The sequence below is a fragment of the Hipposideros armiger genome, unplaced genomic scaffold, assembly GCF_001890085.2.
Source record: "Hipposideros armiger isolate ML-2016 unplaced genomic scaffold, ASM189008v1 scaffold_81, whole genome shotgun sequence".
NCBI classification, from domain to species: domain Eukaryota; kingdom Metazoa; phylum Chordata; class Mammalia; order Chiroptera; family Hipposideridae; genus Hipposideros; species Hipposideros armiger.
The window spans coordinates 959,477-974,995 of NW_017731431.1; positions in this window are offsets into that span (position 1 = coordinate 959,477).

Below are 15,519 nucleotides of genomic sequence, written 5' to 3' on the forward strand. Positions count from 1 at the left end.
TGCTCAGCTCGGGCTGGACTCGAACCACTATTGCTCAGAGCTCAAACTCTTGAGCGAGCTCTTAACCAACTGAGCCACTCGGCCGGCCCCAAAAGATCATTTTCAGTAAAAGCAGAAATAAATCCAATTGTGCAAATCAAACAGTAAACTACAATTGTACTCAAAAGCAAATTTCAATGAGAAAACTTGTCTTGTGATTATGTTATCTTATCAAAAAAAGTTTTCTTTCCCACAAAGATGGCCTCAGACACCTACTGCATTTTCCAAAGAAACAAACGAGGGCTGTCCCTGCAGCCTTATCGGATTCATGTTTCCCCTGGAAAAAAGTTGCCATCCACAGAGGACTACAACTTTTAAGTTCTATCATGTTTATGAAAGCAAAATAAAAAACTTGTCTAGGAGTCAATTACAATGGAAAAAGTAATAAAAATAACTATAAAATCAATTTTGGCATATTCAACAACATTTTAAATGTCACTATTAGATCTCTTACAATCAGGCCTTTACAAAAGAAGAATGATAGGGTTTACACAAGTTTAGTCGACAGTAAAATAAGCTTGCATTTGAGACTTTGCTGAAATCTTTCAAAATGACGTTTATTTTCTGAGTTAAAAGTAAAAGATTTATATGTATATATTCTACTCGGCATAAAGACTATTAACTGAAAAGCTGCTTCACATCAACCATAGCTATCAGTGGAACGGTACAATTTCACAATGCCATTAGCTCAGTTTTACGTCACATCCCAGAAGAATGCTGTAAAAGCCAGGGTGCCACCCCAAAGGAGGAGGGACCCATATAGTCAAGAGAAAGGTTGCCGAAGTGAATCACTGGAAATCCTGCCAGAAAAGAAAAAACAAAATTGTAGGAGGGAGCAGACAAAACCTGCACTGAATCTGAGGATAGGATGTGATGGAATAAGAGGCAATAACCTAAGTGGCTGAGAACCTGGATAAACAGGTCAGGATTGACTGGGATTGTTAAGAAGTTGGCTCCTAGTGAAGGTAGGCATCATTTATGAGGGCCTATAAGGGCAAAAGTCAAGTGAAAAATCACACGGGATGTTTCTTTTCCAGAATTCTTTTTTTTGAAGAGTTACCATTCAAATAAATACATTGTAGAAAAAGTAATAAAACAAGTGCAAGGATGCAAGATTGTCGCCAGCTTGTTCATCTCTCTACTTTCGGAGCCTAGCAATGCCATGGGTTCTAATCAATAATACTAACTAAATATCTATTAAAAGGCACTGTGAGCAATAAAAAGATGAACAGGATGTATATAGTACCTGACACCAAGAGCATCTGATTATTCACGTCTGAGAAGGGGACTCTCTCCACTCTCTCCAGGCTCCTCCATTACACCCCCACACCTGGAACTCTCCCACTGCAGAAACACTAATCAACTGGCCAGATCCCAAGATTCCAACTGAGCCAGGTTTTCAACAAGCAGATTAAATATTTTCTTACATGCAAGAACTCAGAAAGTTTACCTTTCCTACATCCATTCTTGAGGCTATACTTCTAACAAAACAAGGGATAAAAATGGTGGGCCCAACTCAGGAAGCAGCAAAGGGAAGCCCCAGGGCTTGCAAAAAAATCCCATACATTGTAACCAAAAGGCCCTGAGAAAGAGAGGTTTCCCAGGAAAGGAGGGATTTCATGCAATGGGCAATATATGAGCATACATAAACTTAAGGATATGGCAAAGACTCATTTTTTTAATCAACAATAAAGAAGAAAGGTGTGTAGATTTCAGGGAGAGATAAAAAGGTGTACAAGATAATAAAACGTGATGTGAGATTACACGATTGTTTGAAGTGTCAAAAAATTCGAGCTGACTTTGTCACTGGGGACATCCTCTTTTGAATGCAACAGAAGTCATCATTTTGGATTCATAATGAAGGCAATATAATCCTTAGCAATATTTGTATTATTAAAAAATGAAAATATTGTCTATTGGGTTTTTTACTTTTATTTATTCATTGTCTCTGTTCCAGGCACTATTCTGGGAACTGATTATAATTTAAACAAACCTTTAGAGAAAGTATTAGAAGACTTATTGTGATTACAGAACAGAATTAAATATAACAAAACCACATAGTTATGGCTCAGAGACAGTGGGAGGTGTATATGACAGGAAGGGAAGGTAGAGAGAAGCTAGAAGGGCCAAATAGTGTCCAATTATATAAATGAGAGTCTGCAGTGATTAAGTTGGAGAAACAAAAACTGGAAGTAAAAACATATTGTTTAAAGTCCAATAAGTAATAAAATTTGGGGTAGAAGGAAGAAGGGAATATAGAATTTGGTAAGTTAAATCTTAATCATGCATAGCAGGAAGTCTATAGCTACTGTCTTGATAAAACTGATTATCAAGCAAAAGAATCATGAGCATGTTATTTAGAGGCATAATTAGAGGTTTTCTAAGTTCTTTCAGAAAAAAAACTACTGAATTTTTTATTGATTTTTTGGGGGTTGAATGTATAAAATTATCTAAGAATAACTGACATATTTTCAATATTGATATACACTTAATAGTGTATATCTATGAGCACAATATATATTTATGCAGATTCATATATTTTTATTTTTTTCATACAGTTTTAAAATCTTCTCCATAAAGACCTTGTGTATTTATTCTTCCAACCATTCATCAAATATTTAATGAGCACCTACTATGTTCCATGCAAGTGTAAGGCACTGAAGATACAGCAGCAAACAAGACATATGATTGATGCAGAAGCTTGAATTTTAAAGGCATATTTTTTAATAAGTTCTTAACAATTTATAGTTTTCAAGGTGATTTTAAATTATGTTTTGTTTGCTCTTGAATTATTAGTTTATTATTGCTATTATGAAGGAAAGCTATTGATCTTTGTATACTGATTTTGATTTGGCACACTTTCTGAACTCTCCTATTTAATATTTAATCTATTCATTCTCTTGGGTTTTTATGTAAAGTTGTTATCATTATTATCAGTAAACACTGCAAATTTTTCTCTTTCCCTTCAACCTTTACATATAATTTTTTTCTTGTTGTATTATATTGTCTAGCCTGTCTTTTGAAAATACAAATTTGATCATCTCAGCTTCTTGCTTAAACTCAGTGGCTCCCTTCTGATCCAAGATAAAGAAAGAAAATAATTGACCTTATCTTCCTTCCAGCTTCATCTCTCGCCATATACTCCTCACTTTTCCTACTCCAGACTCATTTACCTGTGCCTTAGAGATGCTCTGACCCCTTCCAACATGGAGTACTGTCCAGGGCTTCTCTTTTTTCCTTCTCCATTTGATCTGGAGAATTAGCCTACAAAACTCTGATCAAAAATTTCACTTCGTCAAAGACTTTCTCCCTGACCAAACCAAATTTCTTTCCTAAAGGCTCTAATAGGACTTTATTTTACATTTGATTATCAGATTGTTTTATTAATACCTGTATTCCTCTGCTAAGCTGTAAATAGTCTAGGAACTATAGGAGGGAAAAACAAATACTATTTTTTTTCCTCATCACTTTATCTGAAGCCCCAGACATTATTCCTGGCACATGGCAGAAATTCAACAAATATGAACTTCTTGAATGGATTTATTAAAGTTAGGAATTTTTTTCTTATGAGTATTTGAATGAGTTTTCACGAGGTAATATTTACAAAAAATAAAATATTTCAAAGTCCACAATTATTTCATTATAAATAAAAATAGCCTTACTAAATTCCATGTAAAAATGTTTTTTAAGCTTTTAAAATCAACTTTACTAAATAGAAAAATGTTAATAAGAAATTTGTTCCTTTTTTCCCCCCACTAAAACATTTCAGTGCAGGAATATTTTGAAGGAAACAACATGGAAAGAACTTTTCTAATCTGTCACCCCTTTTATGTATACAGTATCATGGTGAACACATTTTTCTCTTTTCATCTTCAAAACAATCCTCAAGACCTGTATGTATAATTTCTACTTTAAGGTGGCAGAAATGAGGCACAGAGCGGGGTACATGATTAGCCTCCAATGCAAAATTCCCTGAGGGCCTTTTGGGAACCGGTCACTGCGCTTATGAGCTGAAGAAGACCTACTATCTTCTCCCATCCCTCCCCACCTGGTGGCAGGGTCTCCTGACGAGCTGAACAGCCAGGTGAGGGTAACACACGAAACGTAGAGTGGCTGCCACTGCAGAAGAAAATGGAAATATCAGCTCAATTTTTGTTGTGTTTATTGCATAAAATTTACTTGAACTTTATTAAAATGAGAGTCATGGTCTACACTTTGCTCTCAGATTCTGTTTTACCCAAAAGACAGCCAGAGTTCAGGATTGAATTTCTTCTATTCTTTATAATGGAGTCTCTCTAGATAGGATGACTGTGGAGGGAAGTACTGGTTAAAATAAATTATCCTGGGAATGAAAGCATCACAGGGTCTGGGGGAGAAAAAGAGGGTGAGGGGCATGAATGGAGCCTTTCCTGTGATGGTGGTTCTGGAAGAGGAGCTGGGAGTCAGGCCTGGGAACATTTCCCGTCCTTTCTCCTCTGTTAGCAGCCCAGGGCTCAGCCTCCTCACTGTTCTTAGCGGCTTCCTCAGCCCCACTCTATTCTAAGAGCACCTAGGTTTCTGAAAGCTCAACAAGATAAAAGCCCCAGTTGGATGAAATGACTGATAAACAAAAAAGAAGATGCAGAGCCTCTCTAATAACTTGAGGTCTTACCTAAGGTTTTCCCCCCACCCTAGGGTTTTTAACAAGTGAGGAATATGGTCAGAATCATTTCTACGTGAGGGTACATAAATTCAAAAGAAAATTCTAATTCAGCATATAACCCTGAGTAGGTCTCAAGATGTAGGTGATTCAAACTTTAGAAATTTTTAAGTACCAAAAAAATAGTTAGTAAAGACAGACAGAGAGAGAGAGAGAGAGAGAGAGAGAGAGAGAGAGAGAAATATTTCATCCTTTGAAAATAGCACAATATAACAGAAAAACAAAACACTGTATTTAAAAAACCGGAGTATCAGCAAACCCACCATATTCTCCACAGTTCTCTGGAGGCCCCTGACCCAGTGGCGGCCCTATTCCAGTCCCAGGGAGAGGACAGCCTTACCCATCCCAAGAAGCAGCACACACTACTCCAAACCTGGGCCACACTAGTCTGTCTAAAGGCAATCTCTGTGTAGGAGCTTATTTCAGAGTGCTTTAAATGAGTTGAAATACTGCTTTTCAAAATAACTCAAAACCACCTTTTGAACTTCGGCTAGCTAGAGAATGCTCCAAGGGCTATGGGCTGTTCATACTCATCTCAGAGTAAACTGAAATTCAACTCAAATGCTAAGGTCATCCAGACTCTGAGACCTTGATACCCAGAAGCTCTACATTACAATCAAAACACCTTTTTCAGATCAGCTGAGCTTTTTCAGCAGTTGGTGATACACAGACTGACTATTACTATGGAACTTAACTATTTTTTCAGTATTTTAAGTAGTTAATTACATTGATTAGTTTAAAATGTATCCTTATGTGCTTTTGTTCAGTGATATGGGGGAGTAGGACATGTCACTATATATTTATAATGCAAATATAATCATTTATATCATGGACATATTTGTGCCATTGTTATAAAGAATCTTTCATCTCTAAACAATAAATAGACCTTAAAAAATAAAGTTTTCCAAATATTACACCATTAGAATTAAGTGCACGTAGAGTAATACTGCAGATGAGAAAAAAGAAGGTGAGTGAAAATGAGAAATGAGAGGAGCCTAAAAGATAGTCAAAGGATAGAATCAATATTGCCTGTTGACAACTTAGATAGGGAGGCAAAGGGAACACGTAGTTTAGAAAGAACCCAGTATTGTTGGCTTGAGCAACTTTCTGTATAGCAACACTGTAGGTAATGTCAGCTCAGAAACATAATTTACAGTGATACAAAAGGAAATACATGACTTAGTTATGTATAATTTTGAAGCATTTGTGGGCTAAACAGAAATGTATCTATTAGGTAGTTAGATATCTGTAACTCTGGGAAAAATTTGGTCTAGATATATTGGGTTCTTGGAAAAGTCATGATGCATGTTTGCAACAGATGGCACTAGTTCATTTTTGGAAGCACTAGAGTAATTCGCATCTATATTATTCCTATGTCATTTGACAACTGACAGTTCTAGCTTCATTCTAAAAAAAATTGAGCAATTTGGTTGAGTTTTGGAGATTTTACAACAACTTGAAGATAGAAGACCAAACTGCATTTTTGCCATATTTTACTGTTTTACTTCCATAAAGGGAAGAATGCGCATTAAGCTTGTGAAAAGTTGCATAAAGTTTACGGTGACAATGCTCTACAAGTACCTCAGTGCCATCGATGGTTCACAAAATTCCACGCTGATGATTTTGATCTCAATGACGCTCCTCGGTCAGGGAGGCCCACCAAGGTTGATGATGACAAAATAAAGGCATTGATCAAGTCAAACCCACATTACATGACACGAGAGATTGCAGAAACATTGAACATTCATCATTCAAGTGTTCACGACCACCTGAAGAAGCTGGGATACGTAACCAAGCTTAATATTTGGGTTCCGCATGAACTTAAAGAAGTTCGTTTGATGGCGCGTATAAACATCCGCAATATGCTCATTAAACATGAGGAAAATGATCCTTGTATGAAGCGACTGATAACTGGTGATACGTGGATTGTTTATAACAATGTGGTGCACAAACGGTCTTGGTTCCGACGTGATGATTTGCCTCAAAGGACATCAAAAGCAGACATTCATCAGAGGAAGATTATGCTCTCAGTGTGGTGGGATTTTAAAGGTGTCGTGTTTTTTGAGCTCCTACCAAGAAATCTAACAATCAGTTTGAATGTGTACTGTAGGCAATTGGACAGATTGAATGAATCCATCATCCAGAAACGTCCAGAGGTTGTTAATTGTAAAGGACTTGTGTTCCATCGCCACAACGTGAGACCACATACAAGTTTGATTACCCATCAAAAATTATTGGCGCTTGGATGCGATGTGTTGCCACACCCACCATACTCTTCTGACTTTGTGCTGTCAGACTTCCACTTGTTTCGCTGTCTTCAAAACTCCTTTGTGGTATAACCAATTCAGATGAGACTGTAAATCAGCACCTTGTTCAGTTTTTCGCAAATAAAGACAGGTCCTTCTATGAACAAGGAATTATGAAGCTCACCGAAAGATGGCAAAAGGTTATCAAACAAAATGGGCAATATATCATTGATTGATCTTTGTTCTTTATATAAATAAATGACCTTAGAAAAACATAGACAAAATACATCATGACTTTTCTGACAACCTAATATATTTTTTCAGTTTTATTGAGGTAAGATTTACCAACCATGAATTCACTCATTGTAAATTTGCAGTTCAATGATTTTTAGCAAATTTTGAAGCTCTGCAATCATTGTCACATTCTAGTTTTAGAACACTTCCAGCCCCAGGTAGACACTGATCTGCATTATCTCTATAGTTTTAGAAATTTCAGATTAATGGAATCATCCAAGATGTCTACTTTTGTGTCTGGCTACTTTCACATAGTAGAATGACTGGGATTCATCCATGTTGTTGTATCAGTAATTCATTCCTTTTCATTGCTGAATAGTTTCCATTCTGGATATACTCCATTTACATGTTGATGAACATTTGAATATTTGTGTGGTTATTATAAACATTTTCAAGAGATCTTTGTGTGAACATTTCTCTTAGGTAAATATATAGGAGTAGAATTGCTGGGTTGTAATAATAGGTGTATTTTGACTTTTTTTAAGAAACTGCCAATTTGTTCCACCAACTCACTGTATTATTTTACATTCCCACCAGCAATACATGAGTGTAGCAATATACATTTGATTGTCATCAGTATATAAGTGGAAGTGAAAACTTGGATGCAACCACTCAGCATATTGGTCAGAAGAGGGTAGATTATGCTACAGTAACAAACAACTACAAAATATCAGTGACTTATAATAACAAAGGTTTTCTTCTTGCTCATGCAACCATCCATCAAGGGTTGGTTGCAACTCTACTGTATTTTATCTTCATTCAGGAACTCAGAGGTACATAATTCCTGGAAATATTATGTGTAAGGTGTTAGAAGATATAATTGGGCACTGAATAAGCTAAGAACCAATTTCTTAGGAAAATTTGTTTTCCATTTATTTCTCTACCAATACCCAGAGAAATTGTCTGCTTGTAACAATCTGTGTGAGATGAGTATGAGTAGACTAAAATAGAGGATTATCCCAAAGATCTAGAATTAGAAAGTGATGATTTGAATGCCAAGAGCATTAAGAGCCCAATAATTACTACATAAATGAAACATCATTTTAAAATTCATCCCTTTCTTGGTGAAATATCCTTAAGAATAATTTTATACATCATTCATGATTGAAACTGCCTGCATGGTACTTGGACTTCCTTTGACATTGCTTCGCTCATGTACAGGCAGAATTAGCCACTGATGTTAGTCGAAAGAAGACATGTTGTTTCAAAACTGTCAGGTGCCATTTGACTATTACTTGCATTTAAAAATAGAGCAAATTGAAATGAAATCAAATGCCTGAATTTTAAAAACCAACTACTCACGGGATGTAAAGTACAGTATAGAGAATATAGTCAATAATGTTGCAGTAACTATGTATAGTGCCAGATGGGTAGTAGACTAATCTAAGGGATCACTCAATAAATTATATAAATGTCTAATCACTATGTTATATACCTGAAATTAATATAAAATAATATTGAATGTCAACTGTAACTAAAATAAGTAATTTTTAAAATAAAAACAAACTACTCAACTTTCATCTTTGATGAAAGAAAGCATTAGAAGTCATTTGCAAACCAATTATCATGCTAGGTAATTTTAATGTGGGCAAATTATTGGGTTGTCGGAAAAGTCACGACACACTTTTGCTATGAAAAACATAGAAAAAAATATGTCACGGCTTTTCTGACAACCCAATAATATGTATTTCATAGCAAACTAACTAAATAAATGTACTTGTATGTACAGAATAGTCTTGGCAGTTGTTATCCAGAGAGTTGGGGGGAGAGATGTCCATTTTAGTCAGTCTTATTCTCCAATAATGTATGTAACAAGGTGGGACAAAACACAGCTCAATCCCACTTTTTGGCTGATTTACTGCCATTCATGAGGCTGACAGAACACTGTACCTGGCATCAATATTGATCATTCCACAGCTGTTCTCAATTTACCTCTAGAGTTTCCCAAATGTTAATAGCATATACTAGTTCAGAATGGCAAAAGAAAGGATTTGAGTACAGATTTAAATATTAGGAAAGACATAGATGGTATTATAAGTTACAATTTGAAGAGAATAGATGGTCTTATACATAAAAAGGGGACTTATAAAACATTTGTTTAAAATATTTCTCATATTTCTCATACATATAAAACTACTGTGTTTTAAAAACATTCCTGTATATCTATATACTGCTTATAGGAATTTGTATGCATTTCTACAAGATTTAGGAGATTTTTTGATAATTAGAACAATTTTTCCAAACAAGTGAAAATGTGTTATTGCACAGGTTAAGGAGGAAAAAAAAACAAAAAAAAACCTTGGTTTGTGGGCTTACGCTTTACCTATGTATAAGTAGTCAAGAGGAAAATGGAAATTTACTTTTCTTTCTCCTTTTTTTTTTTTTTAGAAAATGAGGTAATATGCTACGATCTCTGCTTTGTCTACCTAAATTTACTTTAGGAATGGTAGGTAAGAGGTTAAAAGAATAATTTTAACCTTAATTCATTTCAATAAAGACTGGGAAATCATGCCATTTGCAACAATATGGATGGAACTAGAGAACATTATTTTAAGTGAAATAAGTCGGTCAGAGAAAAACAAATACCATATGATCTCACTTATATGTGGAATCTAAAAAACTGAATAAATGAGAACCATAAATAGAAATAGTCTCAGAGACACAGAGGAAAAACTGAGGGTTATTAGTTGGGAGGGGAAGGGGATGAAGGAGAAGGGGAAGGGACAAGACAATACAAATTGGTAACTACAATATGACCTCAGGGATAAAAAAGACAGTCTGGGGAATATAATCAATAATGTTGTAAATATCTTTTAGGGGGCCAGTTGGACTCATGTCTGGTCAAGGAGTCCACTTCATAGTTGGTGTAGAGGCCTGACCACCGCACTGTATTTCTGAAGCTGATGTTGAATAATATTGTATGTCAACTATAATCATATATACATATAGTCACAGATGTGGAGTAGAGTGTGGGAATGGAGTCAGTGGAATTATAATAGATAAGTATGATATCGGGGGTGGGTTGGCAGTGGATGGGGGAAAGGGGGTTGTTACTTTGTGAGGGGTGAAAAGGATAACTATTGCATTGTTCTGTACACCTGAAACTAATAATAATAATAATAATAATAATAATAAAAAGACTGGGAAAGAAAATTAAACATTGACCACTCTATATATTCTTACGAGAGTTTACAGGGTTCCAAAATTAATTTTATATACAAAAATTTATTCTCTTCCATAGTGTCTTTTAAAAGGCATTTGGGGAAAAATAAAACCTTGGGTGGTAGATAACTCACTTAATCTGCCTCTGAACTTTAGTTTCCACACTTATAAAATAAAAAATAATATGACCTTTTTCATAAGAATCACTGTAAGGATTAAATATGATAATATACATTTTAAAAACCTGGACAGATAATAGTCAACTTGTCTGGAATACAAAGTATGGAGTTGGAAATAAGAGCATTTCCTAACAAGAATGTGTATAATGATGGCCTACTTTGCTTGCTTGGTGACGGGCTGGCTAGCTGGCTGACTGAGGGAATAAATACTCCGATCTCATTTTTCTCACTCCTGATGGCCTGCTAGGTTCCTATTGCCCAACCAGAAGCCAATGGACAAGATGGTCCAAGAATGTGATCCATATTAGGTCAGCCTTGTGGAGAAGATAGCAGAGTAGCGAAGGATAAAGAGCGAATTTGGACGAGCAAATGGAAGATATGTGGCACATTGCATTGTTTACTCATGTTTCCTAAATACAATGAAGGTGGTGGTATATAGCCATGACAGCATTTATAAAACTCTTTTTATTTGTCTCCAATCAGCTTCTCACACCACGACTGCTACCACACTACTCTCCCAAACTCCCAGAAAAAAAGTACTCTGGAAATCTTCCCCAAGTGCATTCTGCTCCTGCCTTTCCTCTTCTCCTTCTTCCGCCTTACACAGCCTAGAGGGAGGCTGGCAATGTCAGGAATCTCCCTGGAGATGATGAGTAGAGTAGAAAATAAGTAAACAAGGTCAATATCCTCTGTCCCTGTTAAGGGGTAGAGAAAATGCCCGGAATATTCACATGATAATTTTTTCCAGAATAACTGCAAATCCTTTCTAATAGCTAGTCTTGCTTTTTGTCTGTTCTACCTCCTTTTCTTTTCCCACTGCTGCTAGAATCATTCCTTTAAATACAAACTTAATCCTACTGTTTATTACAAAATGTTTAAATAGCTTTTTGCCATAAATTGGAAAAGAAAAAAAAATGGCCACAATTTTCCATTATTTCCTATACCCAGACCACTTTTGTAATAATGATGTTGTTGGTCTATTTATCAAGAGATATAGTCTTAGGTATAGTTCCTGTCATTCTTAGGAACCCTCTCACCATCTGTTAACAAGCCTAAGCTTACCTGATGGATAATGAGAGACTTGGCCCAGTAACCTCTATCACCCCAGCTAATAGCCAGACAACCACCAGACATGTGAGAAAGGCTGTCCCACACAGTCAACCACAGACCAAAGAGCAAGTCTATTCAAGGTCACCTGAGCCTGGCCCAGATCAGCATTATCAGCCTTCAAAACCTTTGGCTTGTGTTAATAAATGATTCCCAGTCTAGGTCACGAAGTTTGGGGATTGTTTGTTATGCAACAACTGATAACTAATAAACTCACCAGCAGACATAATATTAAAAATCTGAACTTCTTATATGATAATGGGACCCTACCCTTTGTAAAGCCTAACATAAATGTTCAGCCTTATGCTACAGCCTCTAAACCTGTCTATATTACAGTTGAGCCCTGAGAGTCCGATCAGTGTTCTGCAAACAGGGGTACACTTTCACACCGCTGTGCTTTACACGTGAGTTGGAAGACAGAAAAGAAAATTAAAACTAACATGTACAGAATATCTATAATGTCCAAAGATTTTTACTTATGCTTGTTCATTTATACTTTCATGATAATCCTGTAAAGTTGTAGTTATCTCTATTTTATAGATCAGAACATTGTGGCACAAAAACGTAAGATTTCTCAAGGTGATCCCAACTAACAAGTGACAAATCTGTATAATTTCAAAGTCCATGATCTTCCTAATGCAAAATTCATTCTGTTTGGCAGTCAGACTAGGAACGGGCTAGGGTTAGGATTCCTTTGTGAACTATCATGGTAGTGCTTTCAAAAATCATTTGCCTACTCTATTTATTATTTGGATATATAAGAATTTTAGCAGAGATTGAACAGGCTCCTCTGACATAGCTTTCCCTCCTCCACATGCTCCTGTTTGAAAACTACCATGCTTGCTTTATCTATACTATTTTTTTCTGCTTGGAAAACCCTTTCCTCCTTTCCATTTGGCTAAACCATACATATCTTTCAAGGCCTAGATAATAATCTAACCTTCTCAATGAAGGTTAGATGGACAGATCACAGATAGAAATAAATACCCATTGCTTTCAGCTTCAAAATCACATTGTCGATGTCTTCTCCCTTGTAAGCTAATTGAAGACAAAAACAATGTTTTATTCATTTGCATCCCTGAAACTTAGCAGTATACTTGCCATATAGCAAATCCTCATCAAATATTTGCAGAATTGTAGTTGAATAGTTTTCCATGAGATATCAAAAAGGTGGAGGAAATATGCTTTTTTTTCAAAACTTAGGGTAAGAAAGTTGGTTTGGGCTAGGAAAGAGCTGTTCACTGAAACCCCAAATTCTACTGCTGTTCCTAAATAAGAAAATGCTTTCAGATTTATTTTATTAAGTAATTTACAATATAATTAATGCCAAGAATTAAAATGTTAATCCTTCTAGAGAAGAAAAACAACGAGAACAGTGTGTGGGGTAATTGGGAAATGTAACCGTGAATTTGCACAATAGACAAATAGAACTACTGAGGAGATCCATCCTACTAAATGTAGTTATTAGCAAAGCACATATTAATCTTCTCAGGTCAGATAAAACTTCGTACCTTTACTTAGTTGATTACTTAGCTGACAAAGCCGTAATTATGGCTGCAAATTTTAAAAGAAATGTCAAGATATTAAAATAGCCTGGTCTAGAAATGTGAAAGTTCTTAATTTGTTGGTGGTAAGCCATTTTGATAGATAACACCCTTTACAGAGAAAAAGAATGACAATGAGAAGAGTACATGTTATAACTAAATTTCTGGACTCTATACAAATATTGCCCCAATCTCAAGCAAACCTTCAAATGGAAAGGCCTCTAATTATTACCCCCTTGAAACTATTGTAGGCTTTCTAAGGAATTGGGGCTCCCTAGCGATGTGGCCCCATTTTGACATGGTAGTATATATTTCAGGGTTCAGTGAAGCTACTTCTCTAATTCTCAGATTAAGTTTGGCCCTTGCCCCCTGTTCATTTTAGTACCTCTCACACCACCATCATCCTCAGAGCTACAGGATTAACTTTGCAATTATTGCTTGTAGAGAGACGTGAAGGTTATTTCCTATGTCTTCAATAGATTTCATACAAATGTCTATTGTTCAGAATAATAAAATAGGTTTGTTTTATAAGTACACTGACTGATAATCACAATGAGGTATGTTAAATCAACTCTCTGAATCTTGCTACACAAAAAGTTTGTATGAGCATAAAGACACATATAATATCACAAAATGAAGGGGAGAAATCCTATGGGTAAAGTAATTCAGGCAGCCAAATTGATCACAGGTCATGAGAAAATGATCACTTGCTAATAAACAATAAGCCTGCGGATGCACATGGTTCATTAATTAGTGAGCTGGCAGGAGTAAGGCGGTGAGAATCCAGGCCCTAACAAGAGCTCCTCCAGGTCTGTGATCAGACAGTTATTATAAGGGTAACTGCTGGCTACCTGAGAACATGGTAGTCACAGTTCTAGCTTTAGACAACACTGAACACTGGCTTAGTGTAAATGCGAGAGTGGAAAATGGGATCCCCACTTAGAGTAACCATGAAAATCTTCAAAATTTAACTTTCCACTGTCTAGGGCAATTGTGGGTACATATAGCTATGGATTGATTCATTTCTTTAAAGAGCAAAAATACAAAACATCATCTTCAAAAATTAAGTATTTTGTTAGCACCAGCGAAGGTCAAGCCATGAGAAAGTAGTTGAGGAAGAAATAACCAGAATCTCTGAAAATAAAAATATCACAGTAAAAGTGAAAAAGTTTATCCTAAATCATATATTTTTACATGTCCCTGAAGAATGATGATGGCTCACAGAGAAGCATAACTGAAAACTTGGGACCAATTCTACACATTTTTTTCTATTTTTCCTCACTAAAGACTTTGGTTTGAGTCCATTTCCTTTGCTACCTTTACCTGCCTGAAGTCATAGTCTTCCAATAGTAACATAAAAAACCTTTTCTGTAACAGCCTACTGTGATATCTCAAACAGCAGACTACTCTTTGAGATTCGAAAAAAGCAGCAGGAAATGACTGTCAAAAGTTAAAAAAAAAAAAACTCCCAACAAAGTACTAAGCAAGAGAAATTCAGAGAACATAATGTAGAAACAGAAATGACCTTCCAGATAATGTCTAATTTTCCCAAAGAGATTTCATGACTTCTGTTAGCCCACTTTCACAAAACACAATCAGCCAAGATTCATTTTGGAAATAATGACAAAGCTTCAGAATGCAGAGAATTTAAGGCCTAGGAATTGTTTAAAATTCACAGTTCTAAAAAATCTCATTATTGCAAATAGAAATCTCACAGTAAAACTACTAATTTCTTAAAAATTATTGAGTAAATATTAGTAAGTCAGTCAAACGACAAAATAAATATTAAGAAAATAGACTATCAACAATAAAAATGTTACAACTTCCCAGTAAGTTATGTGCTGCCTCTATCTATTAAAAGAATATTTAAAAATCATAGAATTGGCAGACTAGGTAACAAAAATTGACTTGTATTAAAACATGAAAACATTTTGAAATGAAAAATCATTTAAATTATGGTTTTTTGAAGACATTATTAAAAACATAAGAAGAAATGCCCAAATTAACAACTACATGGTATCTATTGCTCAAAAATAATTTTAAATACAATGAGAATAGTCCAAGATCATTGGAATGCTAAGAAAAAAAACTAGGTTGTTGTGGAAATTAAAAGAGATAATATATTGGGTTGTCGGAAAAGTCATGACGCATGTTTGCAACAGATGGCACTAGTTCATTTTTGGAAGTACTAGAGACATTCTTCTCTATGTTATTGCTATGTCACTTGACAGCTGACAGTTCTAGCTTCA